The sequence below is a fragment of the Dendrobates tinctorius genome, unplaced genomic scaffold (assembly GCF_039654945.1).
Source record: "Dendrobates tinctorius isolate UK_male_01 unplaced genomic scaffold, ASM3965494v1 ptg000070l, whole genome shotgun sequence".
Classification (NCBI taxonomy): Eukaryota; Metazoa; Chordata; class Amphibia; order Anura; family Dendrobatidae; genus Dendrobates; species Dendrobates tinctorius.
Window position 1 is genome coordinate 10,165,513 of NW_027361738.1, and position 24,347 is coordinate 10,189,859.

The window sequence follows — 24,347 nt, forward strand, 5'->3', positions numbered from 1 at the left end:
AGTCCACAAAAAATAGGCACAAAAAGGACCGCTTCTGAATGCTTATTTTTTTCCCTCATATGCAAAAAAATTACACTGCAAAGTGAAATCTAGCAACGTTTTGGGTGATGTGCAGTACCCTTCGTTAGGTTAGAATAGGATATGTATGAGACAGTCATCTTTGATTCAAAAAGATAGATCCACTTGAACCACTATATGCACTGATCACTGCGCTGTCAAGGGATCCAAAGAGAGTGTAGAAATTAGTATTACTCATGGAAAAAGAGACCCAGTGGTGCAAGAAGCAGTGGATGTATTTTAGAGAGATGGAGGCATGTTGGGTACATGAGCAAAAATGAGGCTAGACATCACTTTGCTGTGTATTCTTGGGGATATGAGGGAATCAAAATAAAAAGCGTTCCTTTTTGTGCCTATTTTTACTGGGCTATTCCTCCATGCTCTATTATTTTTCTGACGAATTAGGGAGCAAGGTGATCTGCTTCAGTGGAATAATCACCCATTCTCTTCTTTGCCATATAAATTGGAGGTTGATCAATCCACCCTTTGCCTATTACCCATATGTACAAGACGGCAGGCAGATCCCACTGATATCGGCGGATTGGACAAACTTTAGTCTGTGTATGCTGGCTTTAAAACTGATACCATGTAACTAACTGCAACTCTTAACAGAACCTGCTGAGGTAGACTTTGTGGCCAGTGTACATAAATAAGATAGATGAAAACAAAGTTATATAAAAAGGTAGAATCTGAAATTCCATGCTTCTCTATATAATAACCAGTTTCACAACAAAATAGGATTACCGGTAAGACCTGGATTCTGTTGGCATTATTACAACGCCTGAGCTAGCTCAAAGTTTTTCTCCTCAATGTTCTTTATGAAGGAAAAGGTTTTATTCACTTATTTATTTTCTTGTACTTTGTACATAGCGTCATTTTATCCTACAGCGCTTTACAGACATTATTACATTATTATAAAAGTTGTAAGTGATTTGCAATAATTGCAAGAATTTCAATCTTTTCTTCCTATAGTAAAACATTGAGGCATGGCATGAGTTTTATGAGATGCATGGGATGACCCATGTGATCAAGGACTCATCATTATTTGCAATCCCCCCTTGAAGGACCTTCAAAATGTGTTTTTTTTAGCAATTTAAACAGTGAAGGGTGTTCTCCCCGTGTTTGCGTGGGTTTCCTCCAGGTTCTCAGGTTTCACCCCACACTCCAAAGACATACTGCTAGGGAATCTACATTGTGAGCCCCAAAGGGGACAATGCCTATAATGTCTGTAAAGCGCTGCGAGATATATTTGTGCTATATAAGCATTGAAATTAATAAATCGCAAGTGGTATAAAATAGTCAAGCAGAATGCTTCTAGTATGAAAAACATGTAAATTATTGTGATCAGTGTAAAAAACTGGAACCATGGTAAAAAGAAGAGTTTAGTGTTGGTGGAGAAGTGCATGCCCGGACTGACAGTGCAGACAGTTGTAATAATTTTTTGACCTTTTGTGTCAGAAAATAAACTGTTGCCAGCTATGATTTACAAGGCAGTGAAACAGGAATCTTCTTGCAGTTTGTGAATCTTAGGTCATAAAACAATTGGGACTGCACATCGCTTCAAGCTACACAGGTGTTTACTTATACGCTGGGCAAACATTATAGTTTATACAGTTTTTAAAATAAAAAAAATACAAAAAAGGCTAAAACCATGACCCTAGTGACGCATGGCTGGCTCCAAATAGAGTTATCGTTGTTTGGACCTTTGGGGCTCTCTTGTATTTATCGACTACTGTTCCGACAGAATCTATTAGATTTAATTTCTTTTTGAAGATAGTTAGAAAACCCTGAAATTCATTGCATATGTAATAAAGGAGTTTTCCAGGGTGAGCACAGATTTCTGCAGTCAATCTATGTTACTGAAGACTGCCGAGTGCTGACAGTATGCAACATGCACACTGTCAGGATTCCATTATATTTTTACCTCTAGCAAACAGTCACATGACCACTAGTATGCAATCTGCAAAATTATGGTCATGTGCCAACAAGCAACTTTTTCTGCTTCTACCAATGTTCTTTTCAGAGAAGCAGATGAGAAGCTAGTGCATATTTAACACTTGAGGCCCCATGACCTCCTGCTCAACCTGGAAATAGAGGGGAATCCTCACAGTTCTGCATACTGCACGCTGTCAATATTAAGCAATCTTCAGTCATGTATTGTGACTGTCCAAATCTGATTTCATTAATCTACGTGGTTCTGTGGTCTCCTCTTCATCATCATGGACCTACCCAAGCTTCTGCTGGTAGAAGCTGACTGCCAAAATCAGCATATTACCTGTTGTCCATATGCTCCAGGCCTCTCCATTTTTCTTGTATCTTCAAAACATTAAGAGGAGAAAATTTCAGGAAGCACCAAATGAAAATGGAAAGTTAATTACAAATGGTCCAATTTCTGCAAAAATAAAATATGAAAAGGTGTTTTAACAAGGCAGAATACATGTTACGGTGCTCTGCAAAAGTATTAGGCAGATGTGAAAAAATTGCTGCAAAAAGAGAATGATTTTAAAAATAGAAATGTTAACAGATGCATTGGTCAGTCAAGGAAACTTAGTGCAGCAGATGAAAGACATATCATGCTTACTTCTCTTCCAAATCAGAAGATGTCAAGCAATTGCATCAGCTCATAACTGGCAACAACCAGTTGGATCCAGCTACATCCATCTACTGTTTGGAGAAGTATGGCCAGAAGTGGTCCCCATGAAATAAATACAACCATAAATCCAACCTTTGACATAGAAACAATGCCTAACGACTTAACTGTGGAGGAAAACATTGAAACTGAGGTGTTGAAAAATGGCAGAAGTGCTCTGGACTGATGAGTCAAAATGTGGAATATTTGGCTGTAACAGAAGACAGTTTGTTCACTAAAGGGTTGGAGAGCGGTACAATAATGAGTTTCTGGAGGGAAAAGTGAAGAATGCTCGTTACCAGCAAATTTGTTGCCACATTTCACCGAATAAAGATGGGATTTGTTAAGGATTAATAGTGTCCTCAATACTGAGAAATACAGGCAGATTTATCCATCATGTAATAACATCAGGGAGATATCTGATTGGTGCCAAATTTATTTAGCCAAGGGATAATAATCCCAAACATTCAGTCGATGTCTTTAAGAATGATCTTCAGCATGAAGAAAAGCAAGGAGTTCTGGAAATGATGATATGGTCACCACAGAGCCGTGATCTCAACATCATCGATTCTGTGTGGGATTACATTAAATGATGGAAGGATTTGAGTGAGCAACATCCACAGAAGATCTGTGGTTAGTTCTCCAAGATGTTTGGAATAAACTCCCTGCTGAGTTCCTTTGAAAACTGTGTACAAGTATAGCAGGAAAAACTGTTGCAGTGATATAGTTATGAAAGCAAAGGGAGGTCACAACAAATGTTGATGTGATTTAGATTTCTCTTATCTTCATTTACTTTACATTTTGTTAATTGATAAAAAGAACTATTAACACTTTAATTTTTGAAAGCATTCTTACTTTGCAGTGTTCTGTCTCACATCTGCCTAAAACTTTTGCACACTACTATATATTGTTTTAACTATTGCAATCAGTTATTGGTACAGTTTGCAATTTGGTCAGGGAGAATAAGTCTGCCGATTGCTGCTTACTACTTTTATTGATAAGTTGTAACCCCTGACATTGCCTTTGCAAAGGCATTTAAAAAAAAAACTAGCCTGCTCTACCGGGTTCCACCACTGAGGGTGCTGCTGTATTGTAATCAAAATAATATTTACTAATTTGTTCATTTTTTTCACTTGTTGCAATAAAGCAGGCCTTACTACGTTCAGACAAAAAAAATCTGTGTGAGATCATTATACCCACAAGAGAATAGAATAAATCCCTTATTACAATGTTATACTTTTGACGAATGGCGAAATGTAATGTAGGCACGAGATGGGTCAGACTTGAGAAGAGTGCATAAAGGAGAGCTGACAATGTTTTAGACATGAAATTACATACTTTGTGGTTCGTAGATTATGATGAACGGTAATGATAATGTGCTGTTTAATGGGCAACCCTTTCCTGTATATTATAGTCTATGCAGGTATTGTCTTCCTGTACGATGACTTCATTGATGATATGTGCAGTACAAATCAATTTAAGAAACCTTGATAAGTTGGTATAGCATGTCACCAGGATTTAAAAAACGAATGATAAGTACATTGCCTATTTAATTTTTTTATATATATACAGTGGGGCAAAAAAGTATTTAGTCAGTCAGCAATAGTGCAAGTTCCACCACTTAAAAAGATGAGAGGCGTTTGTAATTTACATCATAGGTAGGCCTCAACTATGGGAGACAAACTGAGAAAAAAAAATCCAGAAAATCACATTGTCTGTTTTTTTTCATTTTATTTGCATATTATGGTGGAAAATAAGTATTTGGTCAGAAACAAGCAATCAAGATTTCTGGCTCTCACAGACCTGTAACTTCTTCTTTAAGAGTCTCCTCTTTCCTCCACTCATTACCTGTAGTAATGGCACCTGTTTAAACTTGTTATCAGTATAAAAAGACACCTGTGCACACCCTCAAACAGTCTGACTCCAAACTCCACTATGGTGAAGACCAAAGAGCTGTCAAAGGACACCAGAAACAAAATTGTAGCTCTGCACCAGGCTGGGAAGACTGAATCTGCAATAGCCAACCAGCTTGGAGTGAAGAAATCAACTGTGGGAGCAATAATTAGAAAATGGAAGACATACAAGACCACTGATAATCTCCCTCGATCTGGTGCTCCACGCAAAATACCACCCCGTGGGGTCAGAATGATCGCAAGAACGGTGAGCAAAAATCCCAGAACCACGCGGGGGGACCTAGTGAATGAACTGCAGAGAGCTGGGACCAATGTAACAAGGCCTACCATAAGTAACACACTACGCCACCATGGACTCAGATCCTGCAGTGCCAGACGTGTCCCACTGCTTAAGCCTGTACATGTCCGGGCCCGTCTGAAGTTTGCTAGAGAGCATTTGGATGATCCAGAGGAGTTTTGGGAGAATGTCCTATGGTCTGATGAAACCAAACTGGAACTGTTTGGTAGAAACACAACTTGTCGTGTTTGGAGGAAAAAGAATACTGAGTTGCATCCATCAAACACCATACCTACTGTAAAGCATGGTGGTGGAAACATCATGCTTTGGGGCTGTTTCTCTGCAAAGGGGCCAGGACGACTGATCCGGGTACATGAAAGAATGAATGGGGCCATGTATCGTGAGATTTTGAGTGCAAACCTCCTTCCATCAGCAAGGGCATTGAAGATGAAACGTGGCTGGGTCTTTCAACATGACAATGATCCAAAGCACACCGCCAGGGCAACGAAGGAGTGGCTTCGTAAGAAGCATTTCAAGGTCCTGGAGTGGCCTAGCCAGTCTCCAGATCTCAACCCTATAGAAAACCTTTGGAGGGAGTTGAAAGTCCGTGTTGCCAAGCGAAAAGCCAAAAACATAACTGCTCTAGAGGAGATCTGCATGGAGGAATGGGCCAACATACCAACAACAGTGTGTGGCAACCTTGTGAAGACTTACAGAAAACGTTTGACCTCTGTCATTGCCAACAAAGGATATATCACAAGGTATTGAGATGAAATTTTGTTTCTGACCAAATACTTATTTTCCACCATAATATGCAAATAAAATGAAAAAAAAACAGACAATGTGATTTTCTGGATTTTTTTTTCTCAGTTTGTCTCCTATAGTTGAGGTCTACCTATGATGTAAATTACAGACGCCTCTCATCTTTTTAAGTGGTGGAACTTGCACTATTGCTGACTGACTAAATACTTTTTTGCCCCACTGTATATACTTTATTCTACTCATTTATATAACACCATTAATTCCACAGCGTTTTACAGACATTATCATCACGGTCCCTGTTGAGGCTCACAGCCTAATTTTCCTATCCAAATGTCTTTGGAGGGACCGGAGTACCCAGCAGAAACCCACACAAACACAGGGAGAACATACAAACTCCTTGTGTCATGATCCAGGTTGGATATGACAGGTTTTTGAATAAGTAACCTTTTTTTTTCCTTTGAGCTGTTTGCTTAAAGTTGGTTTTGCCCCCGGTGGCCATTAGGGTTATTACACAGTGGTGTCTTTTGTTCTAGTTTGCCCCCGGTGGTAGTGAGCGTTATTGCATGGGAATCTCTAACAGGTGTGAGACTCTGGCTCCTAACTATAACGGTGTGTCAGGTGTTCTCACTCACTGTTGGTGATATTGGTGGTTTCCAACCATCCTTAGTGAAGGAAGGAGCTAGAGAGAGTTCCTGGCAGCTCAGTCAGAGTCCTGGAGTGGCAGGTATGGTGTCAGCGAGGAGTTCTTGCAAAGCTTGGAGGAGTGGCAGCTATGGTGTCAGCAAGGAGTTCTTGTAAAGCCTGGTGGGGTGGCAGCTATGGTGTCAGCGAGGAGTTCTTGCAAAGCTCGGTGGAGTGGCAGCTATGGTGTCAGCGAGGAGTTCTTGCAAAGCTTGGTGAGTGGAAGCTATGGTGAAAGCTGCACTCAGATGCTGGACTCTGTTGCTGTAAAGCTGCACTCAGATGCGGGACTCTGGTGCTGGAAAACTGCACTCAGGTGTTGGATCCGGTTGGAGGAAAAGATGCACTCAGGTGTCAGACTCTTGCTTGGAGCATTAGCAACAGAGCAAAGCTAAGTGGTATTTCCCTGTTTGTCACTTTCCTCAATGTGTGTTTTAGTGCAGTGGTGGGATTAGTTTCTGCACCGTCCACTTCACTAGTAAGGGATTGATTCAGGGCGAGCTAGGGATTTCAGGTATCCTGATCGGCGCCCGGTGCGGATCCGGCCTAGGGATCGTTAGGAGTGTAGAGACACTGACTCAGGGGAGTGCAGTAGGTCTCCACGTCCCCGTTCCCTATCACAGGGCCACCATTGTAATTGTTTTCCTGGTTTTCCCCTTTATTCTGAAATTCGCCCTGCTGGAGGCGGTGTATCCAGACATACGTGTACTACTGAAATTCGCCTGCTGGAGGTGGTGTATCCGGCTGCACGTTCTATTATTTAAATTCGCCCTGCTGGAGGCGGTGTATCCAGGGTCACGCATGTCATATAAATTCGCCCTGCTGGAGGAGGTGTGTCCAGTCTCACGTGACCATGACATTAGCACCAACCTTACATTTTTTTTTTCTGGTAGGCCTTTGGCCAAGTTCAGGCCAGTGAGTAATTGCTGCTGGGCCTCACTGAGGTGAGTGAGGAGCTGCATGGTGTGTTGAAGCAGTTCCAGCAGCAGTTATCAGGGTCTGGGGCCTTCCCTCTGGCTCAACCAGAAAATCAAATTGCAGCTCTGGCAAAGAAGCCCCCAGAGTCCCTGCTGGTGTGTGGGACTTGCTCATGCACTTGGACACATCCAGGCAGGTGGGAGGAGTGGGTGTCCCCATGGTGCTGCCTGGCATTCCCTGAGGTGAAGGGGTACGTCCCTGAGGTGGGCGGATTTGTGTTATAGTCCGCGGGGCTCACGCCAAACCTTCCATACCACCGAAGAAGCCGCCCCCTCCTGGTCGTGTTGAGGAAAGCGACCAGGGAGTGTATATTTCCTCCATATCCCCATCCCCTTCTCCAGTTGTGGCTGCAGGGGTGCTGCCAGGGAGTACGGGCAAGTCTCAACCCTCGCCATTAGCCAACCCAGAGAGGCGCAGGCCTTGTAGTAGGAGGGGTTGGAGGGTGCTGTTTCCCTTGGTGAATAGCGGGGGTGAGTGTGGTGACACAGGGGGACGCCTCTGTTGTCAGTTGCAGTAATAGTTCACAGTATTTGACAAAGTAATGAGTGGCAATAAACATTCTGGTCTGGACCAGTGTGTGAACGAGCTTGTATGGGTGTCCACCAAATAACATCCAGTGGAAGTGTGTGCAGAGTCTTGTCTGCTTGTTTTACCTCCAAACATGCCCATACACAACTCGGTCCCCAGGACGGTGCTCTGGGGATGTGCAACGCCTCCAGAACATTCATTGCCAATACCAGCGGTGCCTATTTGTCTTTAACCTGAAGTACAGGTAGTTGCAGAGGTGAACTCGATCTGGGCATCCCTTCTGTAGGGGTTCCCTGATGAGGAGCGGTCTTGAGGGTCCAGAGGCCCCTCATTGAGGGAGAGTACTGTCATGATCCAGGTTGGATATGACAGGTTTTGAATAAGTAACCTTATTTTTCCTTTGAGGTGGTTGCTTAGAGTTGGTTTTGCCCCCCGGTGGCCATTAGTGTTATTGCACAGTGATGTCTTTTGTTCTAGTTTGCCCCCGGTGGTGGTGAGTGTTATTGCACGGGAATCTCTAAGAGGTGTGAGACTCTGGCTCCTAACTATAAAGGTGTGTCAGGTGTACTCACTCACTGTTGGTGATATTGGTGTTTTCCAACCATTCTTGGTGAAGGAAGGAGCTAGAGAGAGATCCTGGTAGCTCAGTCAGAATCCTGGAGTGGCAGCTATGGTGTCAGCAAGGAGTTCTGGCAAAGCTTGGAGGAGTGGCAGCTTGTTATGAATGGGTCACCGAGGAGAAAAACAACACACGCTAAGTCTCAGAAAACCAGAGATGTTGGTAACTATGCAGATTGCAGATCCCCTGATCTTAACACACAACTAGCAGCAGTCGTGGAGCGTGCCTACGATGGTCCTGGACGCCTCGTCACAACCGGAGAACTAAATAAGCCTAAAGTAAGAAAAGAAAAGGGAAAACTAACTCCCCCAGAGCAGACCCCAAAGGAAAGACAGCCCCCCACATGTATTGACGGTAAAGCAAGATGAAAACACAAACAAAGGCAGAAAAATGGGCTGAGCAAACGATGGGGCCAAACTAACTTGAAAGGACAGGAAAGGAAAGATACTGTCTGCAATCTGCCAAAAAACCCTAACTAAAATAATGTCCAACACTTCTGATAACAAAATTAACCCTGAAGTCACTAGACTTCTCCCACTATATCAGCACTCTGAAATATTCTGAGACAGAGCAAAAAAGAGGCCAATCTAATAAAAGGCAAATTGGCAAATACAGATAAATAAGAGTGGAGATTCAGCACAGCCCAGCTGGGCTGGCTGACCACACAAAAACTGAGCTGACCAACAAGATCAAGTGTGAACATTAGCAAAAAACAAACTTAACTTGAGAAGAATGGAGCAGAGCTGAAGTCCAAGACCTGCGAAGCAGACTGAATCACCAGCAACAGGATAGGGCGTCGGCTGTCTTATATCCAGTCTGATACTCCAGAGATCCAATCATTATCCTCCTCGTCAGGTGGCAGACCATTACCAATTAAACTAACCTCACCACCTCCTGTCACCACCAGAGGGAGAATGGAAGGAGAACTCCCAGCTGGAGGAGCAGAAAATGAGCTCATAACAGCAGCTATAGTGTCAGCGAGGAGTTCTTGTGAAGCCTGGTGGAGTGGCAGCTATGGTGTCAGCGAGGAGTTCTTGCAAAGCTTAATGGAGTGGCAGCTATGGTGAAAGCTGCACTCAGATGCTGGACTCTGTTGCTGGAAGAGAGCTGCACTCAGATGCTGGACTCTGTTGCTGGAAAGCTGCACTCGGATGCTGGACTCTTGCTGTAAAGCTACACTCAGATGCAGGACTCTGTTGCTGGAAAGCTGCACCCAGGTGTTTGATCCGGTTGGAGGAAAAGATGCACTCAGGTGTCGGACTCTGTTGCTTGGAGCATTAGCAACAGAGCAAAGCTAAGTGGTGTTTCCCTGTTTGTCACTTTCCTCAATGTGTGTTTTAGTGCAGTGGTGGGATTAGTTTCTGCACTGTCCACTTCACTAGTAAGGGATTGATTCAGGGCGAGCTAGGGATTTCAGGTATCCTGATCGGCGCCCGGTGCGGAACTGGCCTAGGGATCGTTAGGAGTGTAGAGACACTGACTCAGGGGAGTGCAGGAGGTCTCCACATCCCCGTCCCTATCACAGGGCCACCATTGTAATTGTTATCCTGGTTTTCCCCTTTATTCTGAAATTCGCCCTGCTGGAGGCGGTGTATCCAGGCAATCGTGTACTACTGAAATTTGCCTGCTGGAGGCGGTGTATCCGGCTGAACATTCTATTATTTAAATTTGCCCTGCTGGAGGTGGTGTATCCAGGGTCACGCGTGTCATATAAATTCGCCCTGCTGGAGGAGGTGTGTCCAGTCTCACGTGACCATGACACCTTGCATGTGTTATTCTTGGTATCTTGGTAGGATTTGAAACCAGAACACAGCACTGCTTAGCCATTTTGCTGCCTTTCATACAGTGGCATGTAAAACTTGGGGCACCCCTGTAAAAATTAGCGTTATTGGGAACACTTAAGCAAGTTGCCGGTTAAATGATCTCTAAAAGGGCTAAAGTTAAAAATGATACATTTCCTTTGTATTTTAGGCAAAATAAAAATATATATTACAAAAAGATACAGAATACATATTCCAAAAATATATTCTATATATAATATGTATATATAATATTATTATATGTTACTATTATATATTATTATATATTATAGTGTGTGTGTGTATATATATATATATATATATATATATACTGTGTTCCAAATTATTATGCAAAAAATATTTCCTCATATTTTCTCTAAATTACCTATATGAATTGCAGTCATTGTTATTTTCCAGTCAACTAATATTCTAGTATAATTGCAATGTTTTTGAACAAACTGCCTATGAAAACAGTATATTTTTAAAAATAAGAAACACTCAAAATGCATGTTCCAAATTATTATGCACAGCAGAGTTTTCCAGCTTTTTATTTTTATTTTAAGCAAAAACATGGTCAATTGTGAAATTATATGCATTATCAGCTTATTACAAAATGAAATCAAACAGTTTTCAAGTCAAAACTTTATTCTAGGTGATGGTACATTTGCACATAGGACCCCTTGTTGGAAAGAAGCTTCTGAACTCTCTCGTCCATTGAATTTGTCAGTTTTTGGATGGTTTGTGCTTCAATTGTTTTGCATGTGGACAGAATACCCTCCCAGAGCTGTTGCTTAGATGTGAACTGCCTCCCGCCATCATAGACACTCCTTTTGATGATGCTCCAGAGGTTCTCAATGGGGTTGAGGTCAGGGGAAGATGGTGGCCACACCATAAGTTTGTCCTCTTTTATGCCCATAGCAGCCAGCGATGCAGATGTGTTATTTGCAGCATGAGACGGTGCATTATCATGCATGAAAATGATCTTGCTGCGGAAAGCATGGTTCTTCCTCTTGAACCATGGCAGGAAGTGAGGTTTTAGAAACTCCATATAGATTATTGAGTTCATGTTTACCCCTTCAGGGATCCTAAAGGGGCCGACAATCTCTCTCCCCATGATTCCAGCCCAAAACATTACTCCACCTCCTCCTTGTTGGCGCCTTAGCCGTGTTTTTATGGGGTGTCCATCAACCAGCCATCCTCCACTCCATCCATCTGGACCATCGAGCGTTGCACGGCACTCATCGGTGAACAAAACAGTTTGGAAGTCAGTCTTCATGTATCGTTTCGCCCACTGGAGCCATTTCTGCTTGTGTGCAGTGGATAGAGGTAGTCGACAGGATGGCTTACGCACAGCTGCAAACCTCTGACGGACCCTGCATCTTGTTGTTCGGGGGACGTTGGAGGCACCAGCAGCTTCAAAAACTTGCCTGCTGCTATGACAAGGCATTTTTGCAGCTGCTCTTTTAACCTGACGCAATTGCCTGTTAGAAAAAATCTTCAATTTTTCCTTATCGGCACGCACACGTATGTGCTGGGAATCAGCTACATACTTCTTGATTGTGCGATGATCACGATGAAGTGTCTTGGCAATGTTGATTTTAGTCATGCCTTGACCTAAATACTCCACAATTTGTTGCTTCTCAGCAGCCGACACATGCTTTTCCTTTCCCATTTTGGCAAAAAATGTAGGCTGCTTAATAATGTGGAACAGCCTTCTTAAGTAGTCTTGCCTTTATTTGGATACATCTACCAAACTAATTTGCACAGGTATCTGCAATTGCTTTCAGTGATATAAAGAGCCCTGACACACATCACCATCAATGAGTTTAAATGACAAACAAAAAAATTCTAACCTTATCACTCCTAAACTCTTTTTGCATAATAATTTGGAGCACAGTTTATATATATATATATATATATATATATATATTTATTACAAAAAAAATGTAAGAAAAAGATTTAAAAAAAATAACAAAAAAAAAATGCAAAAAATATATTACAGAAAGGAAAATGGGTTGATGAAAAAGTGTGGGCACCCTCCATGGTTAATACCTAGTAACTCCCCCTTTTGAATGAATCACAGCTTGTAAATGTTTTTTAAATCCAAACAAGAGTCTTTCGATTCTTATTTGAGGGATTGTCTTCCATTCTTCCTTGGAAAATTCTTCCAGTTCTGTGAGATTCCTCGGTCGTCTTGCATTCACTGCTATTTTGAAGTCTAGACATAGGTTTTCAATGATGTTCAGATCAGGGGAGTGTGCGAGCCATTGTCAAACCTTCAGCTTGCGCCTTTTGAGGAAGTCTATTGTGGATTTTGATGTGTTTAGGAGCATTATCCATTTGTAGAAGGCATCCTCTTTTCAACTTCAGCTTTTTTTACAGATGGTGTTATGTTTGCCTCAAGAATTTGTTGAAATTTCATTGAATCCATTCTCCCCTCTACCTGTGAAATGTTCCCTGTGCCACTGGCTGAAACAAAACCCCAAAGCATGATTGATCCACCACCATGCTTAATGGTTGCCGAGATGTTCCACGACATTCTGTGCCCTTTTTTCTCCACACATACCTTTGATCATTGTGCTCAAAGAGTTCTATTGTAACTTCCTCAGTCCACAGGAGTTGTTTCCAAAATGAAATGCAGGCTTGTTTAGATGTTTTTCTTCTTCATACGTCTGATGCTGAATTTTATGGTGATGACGCAGGAGAGGTTTTCTTCTGATGACTTCTTCATGAAGGTCATATTTGTGCAGGTGTCTCTGAACAGTAGAACATTGTACCACCACTACAGAGTCTGCTAAATCTTTCTGAAGGTCTCTTGCAGTCAAGCGGGGGTTCTGATTTTCCTCTCTAGCAATCCAATGAGCAGCTCTCGCTAACATTTTGATTGGTGCTCCAGACGTTATCTTGACCTCCACTGTTGCTGTTACCTTGAATTTATTAATTACATTTCAAAGTGAGGAAAGGGCAACTTGAAAACACTTTGCTATCTTCTTATAACCTTTTCCAGATATTTGAGCCTCCACTATTTTCATTTTCAGAGTGTTAGGCAGCTGCTTAGAATAACCCATGACTCCTATTTTTTGGCACAAGATTGGATTAGACTGGGTTTTTAAAAAGCTGGGAAACTTGAATCACCTAACCTTTCCTAACAATGATTGTAAATAAGCCATAACAGGCTAATTAAGGTCTGAAACCTTGGTCAAAGTTATCTGAGCACACAAATCTCCAAGTGTGCCCAAACTTTTGCATCATCCCATTTTATTTTACACTTAACCCCTTCACGACCTTTGACGCCACGTAGGCATCATGAAAAGTTGTGCCAGAATGACCCATGATGCCTATGTGGCGTCATGACTTTAAAGCCCCCCCTGCGGGTCGGGTGACCTAGGTCACTGAAAGGTCACCCGACCCGCAGATACAGGGGGCTTTGTTTTTCACCACAGGGGGCGTGGCTTCTCCCCCACGTGGCTACGTTCGCTCTGATTGGCTGTTAAAAGTGAAAAAGCCAATCAGAGCAATAGTAATATTTCATCAATGAAAATTGATGAAATGTTACAATCCAGCCATGGCCGATGCTGCAGTAGCATTGGACATGGCTGGAGACCGTGATCCGACCCCCCCCACGGCTCACGGGGCCGATCGGCCCCCCGATACCGACTGACGGCGGCAATTTGCTGCCGCCGTCATCATCGGCTCCCCTCCCCCTTCTCTGTGCTTCCCCCCACCTTCCGACCCCTCCCCGGTACCTCTGATGTCCCTCTCCGCCTCCCGGTGTCCCGGACCATGGGCGCCGCCATCTTGAAAATGGCGGGCGCATGCGCAGTCCGACCGCCGGCTGCAATTTCCCTTCATTCTATTATGATCACTGTGATAAACTCTCACAGTGATCAAAATAGAATGAAAAGTAAATAAACCCCCCGTTTATCACCCCCATAGGCAGGATCAACTAATAAAATAAAGAAATTATTTTTATTTTTCCATTAGGGTTAGGGTTAGGATTGGAAAGAGGGTTAGGGTTGGAAAGAGGGTTAGGGTTGGAAAGAGGGTTAGGGTTGGAAATAGGGTTAGGGTTGGAAAGAGGGTTAGGGTTGGAATTAGGGTTAGGGTTGGAATTAGGGTTAGGGTTGGAATTAGGGTTAGAGTGGAATTAGGGTTAGAACTAGGGTTAGGGTTGGAATTAGGGTTAGGGTTGGAATTAGGGTTACGGATAGGGTTAGGGGTGTGTTGGGGTTAGGGTTATGGTTAGGGTTGGGATTAGGGTTAGGGATGTGTTGGGGTTAGGGTTGTGGTTAGGGGTGTGTTGGGGTTAGGGTTGGAGTTAGAATTGAGGGATTTACACTGTTTAGGCACATCAGGGGGTCTCTAAACGCGACATTGTGCAACCATTGATACCAGCCAATTTTGCGTTCAAAAAGTCAAATGGTGCTCCCTCCCTTCCAAGCCCCGACGTGTGCCCAAACAGTGGTTTACCCCAACATATGGGGTATCAGCGTACTCAGGAAAAATTGCACAACAACTTTGGTGGTCTAATTTCTCCTGTTACTCTTGGGAAAATAAAAAATTGGGGGATAAAAAATGATTTTTTTGGAAAAGAAATGATTTTTTTATTTTCACGTCTCTGTGTTATAAACGTCTGTGAAGCACTTGGGGGTTCCAAGTGCTCACCAGACATCTAGATAAGTTCCTTGGAAGGTCTAGTTTCCAAAATGGGGTCACTTGTGGGGGGTTTCCACAGTTTAGGTACATCAGGGGCTCTGCAAATGTAACATGACGCTCGCAGACCATTCCATCAAAGTCAGCATTTCATAATGTCACTACTTCCCTTCCGAGCCCCGACGTATGCCCAAACAGTGGTCCCCACCCACATATGGGGTACCAGCATACTCAGGACAAACTGGACAATAACTTTTGGGGTCCAGTTTCTCCTGGTACCCTTGTGAAGATAAAAAATTGTGCACTAAAAAATAATTTTTGAAGTTAAAAAAAATATTTTTTATTTTCACGGCACTGCGTTATAAACTTTTGTGAAGCACTTGGGGGTTCCAAGTGCTCACCACACATCTAGATAAGTTCCTTCGGGGGTCTAGTTTCCAAAATGGGGTCACTTGTGGGGGGTTTCCACAGTTTAGGCACACCAGGGGCTCTGCAAATGTAACATGATGCCCGCAGAACATTCCATCAAAGTCAGCATTTCATAATGCCACTACTTCCCTTCCGAGCCACGACGTGTGCCCAAACAGTGGTCCCCACCCACATATGGGGTATCAGCATACTCAGGACAAACTGGACAACATCTTTTGGGGTCCAATTTATCCTGTTACACTTGTGGAAAAAAAAGTGCTGGCTAAAAATCATTTTTTTTTTAGCAAAAAAAATGATTTTTTGTTTTCACGGATCTGCGTTATAAACTTCTGTGAAGCACTTGGGGGTTCAAAGTGCTCACCATACATCTAGATAAGTTCCTTGGGGGGGTCTAATTTCCAAAATGTGGTCATTTGTGGGGCGTTTCCACAGTTTAGGTACATCAGGGGCTCTGCAAATGTAACATGATGCCTGCAGACCATTCCATCAAAGTCTGCATTCAAAAGCGTCACTACTTCCCTTCCAAGCCCCGACGTGTGCCCAAACAGTGGCCCCCACCCACATATGGGGTACCAGCGTACTCAGGTCAAACTGGACAACAACTTTTGGGGTCCAGTTTCTCCTGGTACCCTTGTGAAAATAAAAAATTGTGCACTAAAAAATAATTTTTTGAGTTAAATAAATATTTTTTATTTTCACGGCACTTCGTTATAAACTTTTGTGAAGCACTTGGGGGTTCTAAGTGCTCACTATGCATCTAGAAAAGTTCCTTAGGGGGTCTAGTTTCCAAAATGGGGTTATTTGTGGGGGAACTCCAATGTTTAGGCACACAGGGGCTCTCCAAACACGACATGGTGTCCGCTAACGATTAGAGGTAATTTTAATTTCAAAAAGTCAAATGGCGCTCCTTCCCTTCTGAGCCCTGCCGTGCGCCCAAACAGTGGTTCCCCCCCACATATGGGGTATCGGTGTACTCAGAACACATTGCACAACAACTTTTGTGGTCCAATTTCTCCTGTTACCCTTGCGAAAATAAAAAATAGAGTGCTAAAAATCATTTTTGAGGAAAAAAAATGATTTTTTATTTTCACTGCTCTGCGTTATAAACTTCTGTGAAGCCCTTGGGGGTTCAAAGTGCTCACTACACATCTAGGTAAGATCCATAAGGGGTCTAGTTTCCAAAATGGGGTCACTTGTGGGGGTTTTCACTGTTTAGGCACACAGGGGCACTCCAAACTCAACATGGTGTCCGATAACGATTGGAGCTAATTTTCCAGTCAAATAGCGCTCCTTCACTTACGGACCCTGTCGTGCTCCCAAACAGTGGTTTATGACCACATATGAGGTATCGATGTATTCAGGAGAAATTGCCCAACAAATTTTAGGATCCATTTTATCCTGTTGCCCATGTGAAAATGAAAAAACTGAGGCTAAAAAAAATTTTTGTGAAAAAAAAAGTACTTTTTTTTTTACCGAACAATTTGTGAAGCACCTGGGGTTCAAAGTGATCACTATGCATGTAGATAAGTTCCTTGGGGGGTCTAGTTTCCAAAATGGGGTCACTTGTGGGGGAGCTCCAATGTTTAGGCACACAGGGCTTTCCAAACGCGATATGGTGTCCGCTAAATATTCCAGCATGTTCTCCATTCAAAAGTCAAATGGCGCTCCTTCACTTCTGAGCCCTGCCGTGCGCCCAAACAGTGGTTTATGACCACATATGAGGTATCGGTGTACTCAGGAGAAATTGCCCAACAAATTTTAGGATCCATTTTATCCTGTTGCCCATGTGAAAATGAAAAAATTGATGCTAAAAGAAAATTTTTGTTGTAAAAATTAAAATGTCCATTTTTTCTTTCCACGTTGCTTTAGTTCCTGCGAAACACCTGAAGGGTTAATAATCTTCTAGAATGTAGCTTTGAGTAGCTTGAGGGGTGCAGTTTTTAGAATGGTGTCACTTTTGGGTATTTTCTGCCATATAGACCCCTCAAAGTGACTTCAAATGTGAGGTGGTCCCTAAAAAAAATGGTTTTGTAAATTTTGTTGTAAAAATGAGAAATCGCTGGTCAACTTTTAACCCTTTTAACTTCCTAACAAAAAAAAATTTGTTTCCAAAATTGTGCTGATGTAAAGTAGACATGTGGGAAATGTTATTTAGTAACCACTTTGTGTCACTTGTGGTTTAACAGAATAAAAATTCAAAATGTGAAAATTGCAAAATTTTCTAAATTTTTACCAAATTTCAGATTTTTTCACAAATAAACGCAAAAATTATCGACCTAAATTTACCACTAACATGAAGCCCAATATGTCACGAAAGAACAATCTCAGAATCGCTAAGATCCGTTGAAGTGTTCCTGAGTTATTACCTCATAAAGGGACACTGGTCAGAATTGCAAAAAATGGCCAGGTCATTAAGGTCAAAATAGGCTGGGTCATAAAGGGGTTAAAATGTAAAAAATGACTTTATTTATTTTTGCTTTAAATACAAATAAAATATATCATCTTTAACGTCAGGCCTTTTAGAGATAATTCCATCTTCAACTTGCTTTAATGTTCACAATAACAGTAAGTTTGAACAGGGGTGCCCAAACATTTACATGTCACTGTAAATATGTATTTAGGCTTTTGAGACAGATTTTTTGGTGTAAAAAATTTTTAAAATTTTGGAATATACAGTTTGGTAAATGGTAGACTTGTTGCTATTTCTACTTTTGTTGCTGTGTCAATGTGGCAGTGGTTAGCTATGTAAATGGTCTGCAAGCCAGATTTATGAACTGCGACTTTTTAAAAAGTCACAAAAACGTGTGCCATTCTTCTCCAGTAGAAGAATTCATTAAAAAGTGAAGCGTATTAGAAAGACATTTTACATTTAACGATGTGTCAAATTTAGCAAACATTTTGCAATACTTTGATAAATTTGGTGCAAAAAAAGGAAACAAACACAGCCAAATGTAAAATTGACTTAATGGGGTTGTCCTATGACCAATATATTTTAATGAATAGATCTTGGAATAAAAATAAGTTCCATAATTGGATTTGTTAAAAAAATGTTCCTGTGCTGAGATAATCTTATAAATATGCCCCTGCTATGTACTATGTAATGGCTGAGTCTGACCGGGCAGGGACATGATCTGAACATCTCACATCTCCTGGACAGTGGAGAGTCCCCAAGGTCCAGTGGCCTAACTAGAGTCCCGATGGAAAATTTGTACCTCCGCTCCATCCGTCCCTGCATGTTGGTCAAATGTATTGGCACTTGTAAGGTTCTAAATCTTATAAGGACACACAAGTTGCCTCCCTCACCCTTTATGTAGTAATATACCCTATTCTGAGCTCCCTCCTGGTATATATGCCCCCCATCATGGTATATATGTCCTTCATCCTGATATATATATATATATATATACTGTATATATATCCTCCATCCTTGTATACATGCTCCCAATCCTGGTACATATGACCTCAATCCTGGTATAAATGTGTTAGGGCTGGCGGAACGCACCAAATAATAAAATAATAGTAAGGTGTGTTCGCAGCCCGGGGTCCACCGTGCAGGGGTGGTAAACTGCTGCTTAGTAATGGCAGAAGTATAAAGCGTATACAAGAGGTCACACGTGGGTTAACGTCACCCAGTGTGAACAGAAGCGAACTGTTACGACACAGAGCCGCGCCACCGCTGAAGATAAATGACAGAGCCTGTTAAAATCACAGCACAAGAGAGCGCTCAGTATGCGGTCACAGAACTCAGCCCCAAGGACACGAGGTCTGAGTCCCTCTAGAGCTACTGAGCACGCGGTATCGCACCTGCAGACGCCACTATAGCTTCTGACTAAGGTGACGTGTCGAGCACGTGCACCGTGGCGTGCAGAGCCACCGGTGGACACTCATGTTAGTCTCAGACTCTGCCTCTACCTACACCTAAGCCTGGGCGCTTAACAGGCTAGGCTGCACAACACATGCATACTAAGGGTAGGGGTTTCAAATGAGTCAGTCACCAGAGACATTCATACTTGCATACAACACTCACTCCTCATAGTCTGGTAATGCAGTCTATACTAGCGCATGGCCAAGCGGCCATGCAAACCCTTTATAGCCGCGTCCTTCCGGGACCTTCCTGACCTTTCTGATGGTCCAATCCGAGCTGGAGAAGGACCTGAGCATGTGACCTCCGATCTCCAATGAGAGATCATCCCAGTGGACCGAAAGGAGGACTTAGTCCCTGGAGTAGCTCGCTGCTGACCAGCATGCATTGCTATAGCTGCACCAGAGGTGACAATGGTCACTGAAAAGTATGTAGGCACTGAGGAGTGATTGAATGGCTGCTGCTTCTATTCTGGCAGGTTAAGGGCCTGTCACACTAAGCGATATCGCTATAACGTCACTGGTTTTTGTGACATAGCAGCGATATTGCTAACGATATCGCTATGTCTGATACTTACCTCCCACTGGCTCCTCCACTGATTATCGCTGATCGCGCGAGAACGTCCTGGACTGTTTCTCCGCGGGCGCTTCCTGCTGGACTTCCTGTGGCGCCGACGAGCGACGCGTGGACGCGGGCGGGAGGACGTCAGGATCGCCTCGTCTGACAGGTAAGTAACGACCTCCGACCGCTGCTATGTCGCTGGTGAGATCTGCCTGTGTGGCAGCTCAATAGCGACCACTTTGCGATGCACCAGCGATCCTGACCGCGTCACTGTAATCTGATTTATCCATTTGCAATAATTGGATCCAATACAATCTCACTGTCTGATAGAAATCATTATCAAAGCAGCTGCTGAAGTCTCCAATGGGCCTTTGAGAGATTTTTTTGTTTGGTTTTGTTATTTTTTTGGATTTTTTTAATATGTATCTATTAAAAATTATATTTTAATATTACTTTCCAATTGGATTTGACAGTGAACTACTAAATTAACGTACTTGCGGTGTTTTTATTGCTTTTTTGTGTGCGTTTTTTACATGCATTTTTATCGTACTTATGACGCTGCAGGTTATGTCTTTTGTTGGTGTCTCAGGATATAAATAAAGCTGCTTTGTTTTGGATAATTCCTGGTATTTGGCTTTGTAAAAACTTTATTGATACAGTCATGTGCGGATTACATGTGTTATTTATGCCTTTCTGCAGTGCAAACTCACTAAATGCATGTGCTTTTTTTACTTGCTGAATTTTCGCATCTAATGCAAGTCTGTACATAAGACTCAACATACTTGCAAGAGAAATTGACATGGTGTGGAAAGGAAATGCGCACAGCAACTCAATTAAGTAAAAAAAAACACAGTGGGAACAAAATTTCTATAAATCTCATAATTTTGCTAGAACTGTAAGGCCACATGCACACGGTCAGTATTTTAACTCAGTATCTGTAAGGATGTGTTCACAAGTTGCATTTTTTTCGTGTTTTTACCAAATAAAACGCTTAAACGCTTAAAAGAAACTTTCCATTCATTTGAATGAATTCCGCACTTTCTGTGCATATTGATGCGTTTTTTTCCGTGAAAAAAACGCATCGCGGAAAAAACGCAGAATGCTCATTAATTTCACGGAAAATTCTGCATTTCTAGCTATTTTCTATGTGACTGGGACCGCTCCGGAAAAAAACGCATTAAAAGCGTGTGTTTTTTGCTCAGAAAATGCGCGGAAAACTTGCAGAAAAAAACGCGTGTTTTCTGGGAAGGAGTCAGGTTTTCATGCAGAAATTTTCTGCATATGTGTGCACATAGCCTAAGCCAAAATCAGGAGTGGGTGATAAATACAGAAGCGGTGACGTGTTTCTGTTATACTTTTCCTCTGATTGTTCCACTCCTGATTTTGACTTACAAATACTGAGAGAAAATACTGACCAAATACTCAACGTGTGCACATGGCCAAAGGCTATTTCCCTATGATGATTTTTTGTTGAGTTTTTGATGCTGGTGTATTTTTGAAAAAATGCAAGTCTCTCATCTTATTTAATGGGTGCAGAAATGCTGCAGAAAAACTGCAACTTCAAAAAGTCACGCAAAAGCTCATCATGGCCACACACCCTTATAATTGGAGCACCACTTGTTAAACTTCAAGATGGATATTGACCGTCTAAAAATCACATATACTAAACTCCACTGCTGTTTTTATCAACCACAAAACTTTTCTAATTGTGTTGGGATGAAAAGATTTCTAAGTGCTACTGATTTCAGATTTTGAAGGAACAGGGAACATTATCTTTTTATTTTTGTCAAGAAACAGAATTATTTGTGTCCACAGGCTGGGATTGATATTGTCTCTTAACCAAATGCAAGTGAATGTGTCTAAAGGGCCCTTTACACATAGCGATATCGCTAGCGATATCGCTAGCGCGTCACCGATTTTGTGACGCAGCAGCGATATCACTAGCGATATCGCTACATGTGATACTCACCTCCGACCGGCTCCCCCGCTGGCTATTGCTGATCGCGCGAGATCGGCCTGGTCCACTTCTCGTCATCGGCTTCCTGCTGGCGCCGATGAGCGAGCCATGGACGCGGGCGGAAGACGTCACCCAGCTGCCGTCTGACAGGTAAGTAACGACCGCCGACCGCTGCTGCATCGCTAGTGAGATCTGATTGTCTGATTGGTAGCTCAATATCAACCATTTAGACCGGGTCATATCGTGGTCGGGATCGCTGGTGCATCGCTAAATGTAACGGGGCCTTAACCTGCAAGAATCACACAAGTATTTTCCTTAAAGTTCACCACAAAGTTCAAGGAGGGTCTTGATGCTTTTCTTGAAAAATATAATACCACAGCCTATGTGCATCAGAATCTGTGATGGGACATTGATCCAGGTCTGAACCTGTCTGATTTCTGTTTGTGGAGACAGGTATTTCCACATAATATGGAGTAATTAGCATCTGACCGATGGATTTTTGCCTTCCTCTGGATCAACATGTTTAGAGTATAGGTTGTACTTGATGGACTTGTGCCAACCTTCATCTTTAAAAATTATGAAATAAATAATTATAATTCTTAAACCTTCTTTACTTTACTCCTTTTTTCCTTGTTGGGAAGTGGCAGTGAACAATGGCAGGTATGATGGAATAATGTTCTGTAATAAAATCTACACCAGGCTGACCAATAAACATATCTGGTGATGAGACGGTCACTTAAATCAACAGATCTACTTTCAGAATTATTGACCTGTGCCTTGTCCACTGTCAATATTACACGCAGATCCTTTCCTAACCATGATTTGTTTTTTTATGTCATTCCAAAAAAATACAAAAATATCTGAGACAATTAGTGATGAGTGTGTATGCGCGTTACTCGAGATTTCCAAGCATGCTCTGGTGTTCTCTGAGTAGTTTGGGCGTGCTTGGAGATTTAGTTTGCGTCTCTGCAGCTGCATGATTTGCGGCTGCTAGACAGCCTGAATACATATGGGGATTGCCTAACAAACAGACAATGCCTGCATGTATTCAGGCTGTCTAGCAGCCGCAAATCATGCAGCTTCTGTGACACAAACTGAATCTCCAAGCATGCCCGAACAACCGAGCATGCTCGGAAATCTCGAGTAACAAGTATACTCGCTCATCACTAGAGACGATTAAAAAATTAAAAATAATAAAGAAAGCCATGAAACATGAAGGTTGTGTGAACAAATCATGTGTGCGACACAAGGTTTAATGTCCAATATCGTCCTACAGATGCTTTGGGTCAATGGAAAGATTTTTTAAACAGCGGAAGCATCTGATTGTGCAATACTTAAATCAGGAATATTGATTATTCACACTGCCTGGCTGCTTAAAGCTTGGGAAGTAATTAGGGCTTTTTGTGTGGATTATCCACTCAGAAAAGGTCAAATAACTACAAACAGTGCCAAAAAAACAAGAGCCACCAAGGACCAGTGCAATCCGTGATCCGTTAAGAAATGCTAAGGCAGGTCCTGATAATTATGTGCTTATTCCAGGTTCTGCAGAATTTGATCGCACTGTCATAGAAATCCAATGAAGATTGAATGATTACCGCTTTTCTTCCTTGAAGTTGCTTCAAGTCCCTGATGCCTGTCAAATAAACTAGTTTGTCAGAGACACCAGACTGCAAGACTAAGGAATTCACTTTGGGTTCCAGAAGAATGAAGATTTTGCATATTGCTCCGCACATTAAAACTGTCTAAAGGAAAGATTAGACTTGCTTATCGCATGAATATTTAAGTTAATTTTCTTGAAGCTACTGCAGGAATCAGGACATTGGATGAGCACATATTTTGCAGTCATTTTTCGTATAATCATCCATGACTTTTTCTCAAAGGGAACAAAATGCACAGGATTTTGGTTTTAGAAACTGTTATTGTAACAACTTTACTGATAAAATGATGAAATACTATTTTAATTTCCATTTTATGTTGCTGTATTTTTATCAGTATCCTTGAGTTATGATGTTAGGTTTATTTTCCCTATACTGTGACATCACTGTGGACTCAAGCAATTAGCCAAGCCTGACACATCACAAAAACTGCTACATCCCTGTGTGTGTATTTCCACACTCTGACATCTCTGTGTGCAATAACCCTCTTTATGCTTCAGTTTTTATTATCCGTGCACTGTGGCATCATTATCCTGGTGTTGTGATATCACTCTGCTTTTTAGTTATTAGCTATAGCATCATTTTGGTAATTATCCCTGTTTTATCACATTTTCATTGTTGCACAACATCACTTTTTCCCTTTGAGTGACATCATCCTTGGCAATCGACCCTTCTTATGACTTCACAATATTATTCTACATATACAGTGCAAACATTATGTGCACTTTACTTGTTTTATCCTTGCATTATATTTAATTTTGATTTGTATTATTTGCATACAGACATAGCAACACTCCACATTATTTTCCAGATACTATGAGGTCACTGCCTTTGTATGCCTTTATGCACCTTCATACATGGAAAGTTGAAAATCATTGAGTGGAACCACCTACTGGACTCCTTAGGCTGAGTGCACACGCTGCGGATTCACCTGCGGATATTTCTGCGCTGATTTTTTAAAATCCGCAGGTAAACCCGCAGGTCAAA

The 24,347-nt window shown here is 42.0% G+C and overlaps 1 long non-coding RNA gene across 1 annotated transcript; it reads left to right on the forward strand.

The window, feature by feature from the left end:
* Positions 1-19,559: 19,559 nt before the first annotated feature.
* Positions 19,560-23,672, forward strand: LOC141095904 (uncharacterized). The gene is made up of 2 exons (XR_012233488.1): positions 19,560-19,914; positions 23,245-23,672. It is a non-coding gene; the product is annotated as an uncharacterized lncRNA (long non-coding RNA).
* Positions 23,673-24,347: the final 675 nt, after the last annotated feature.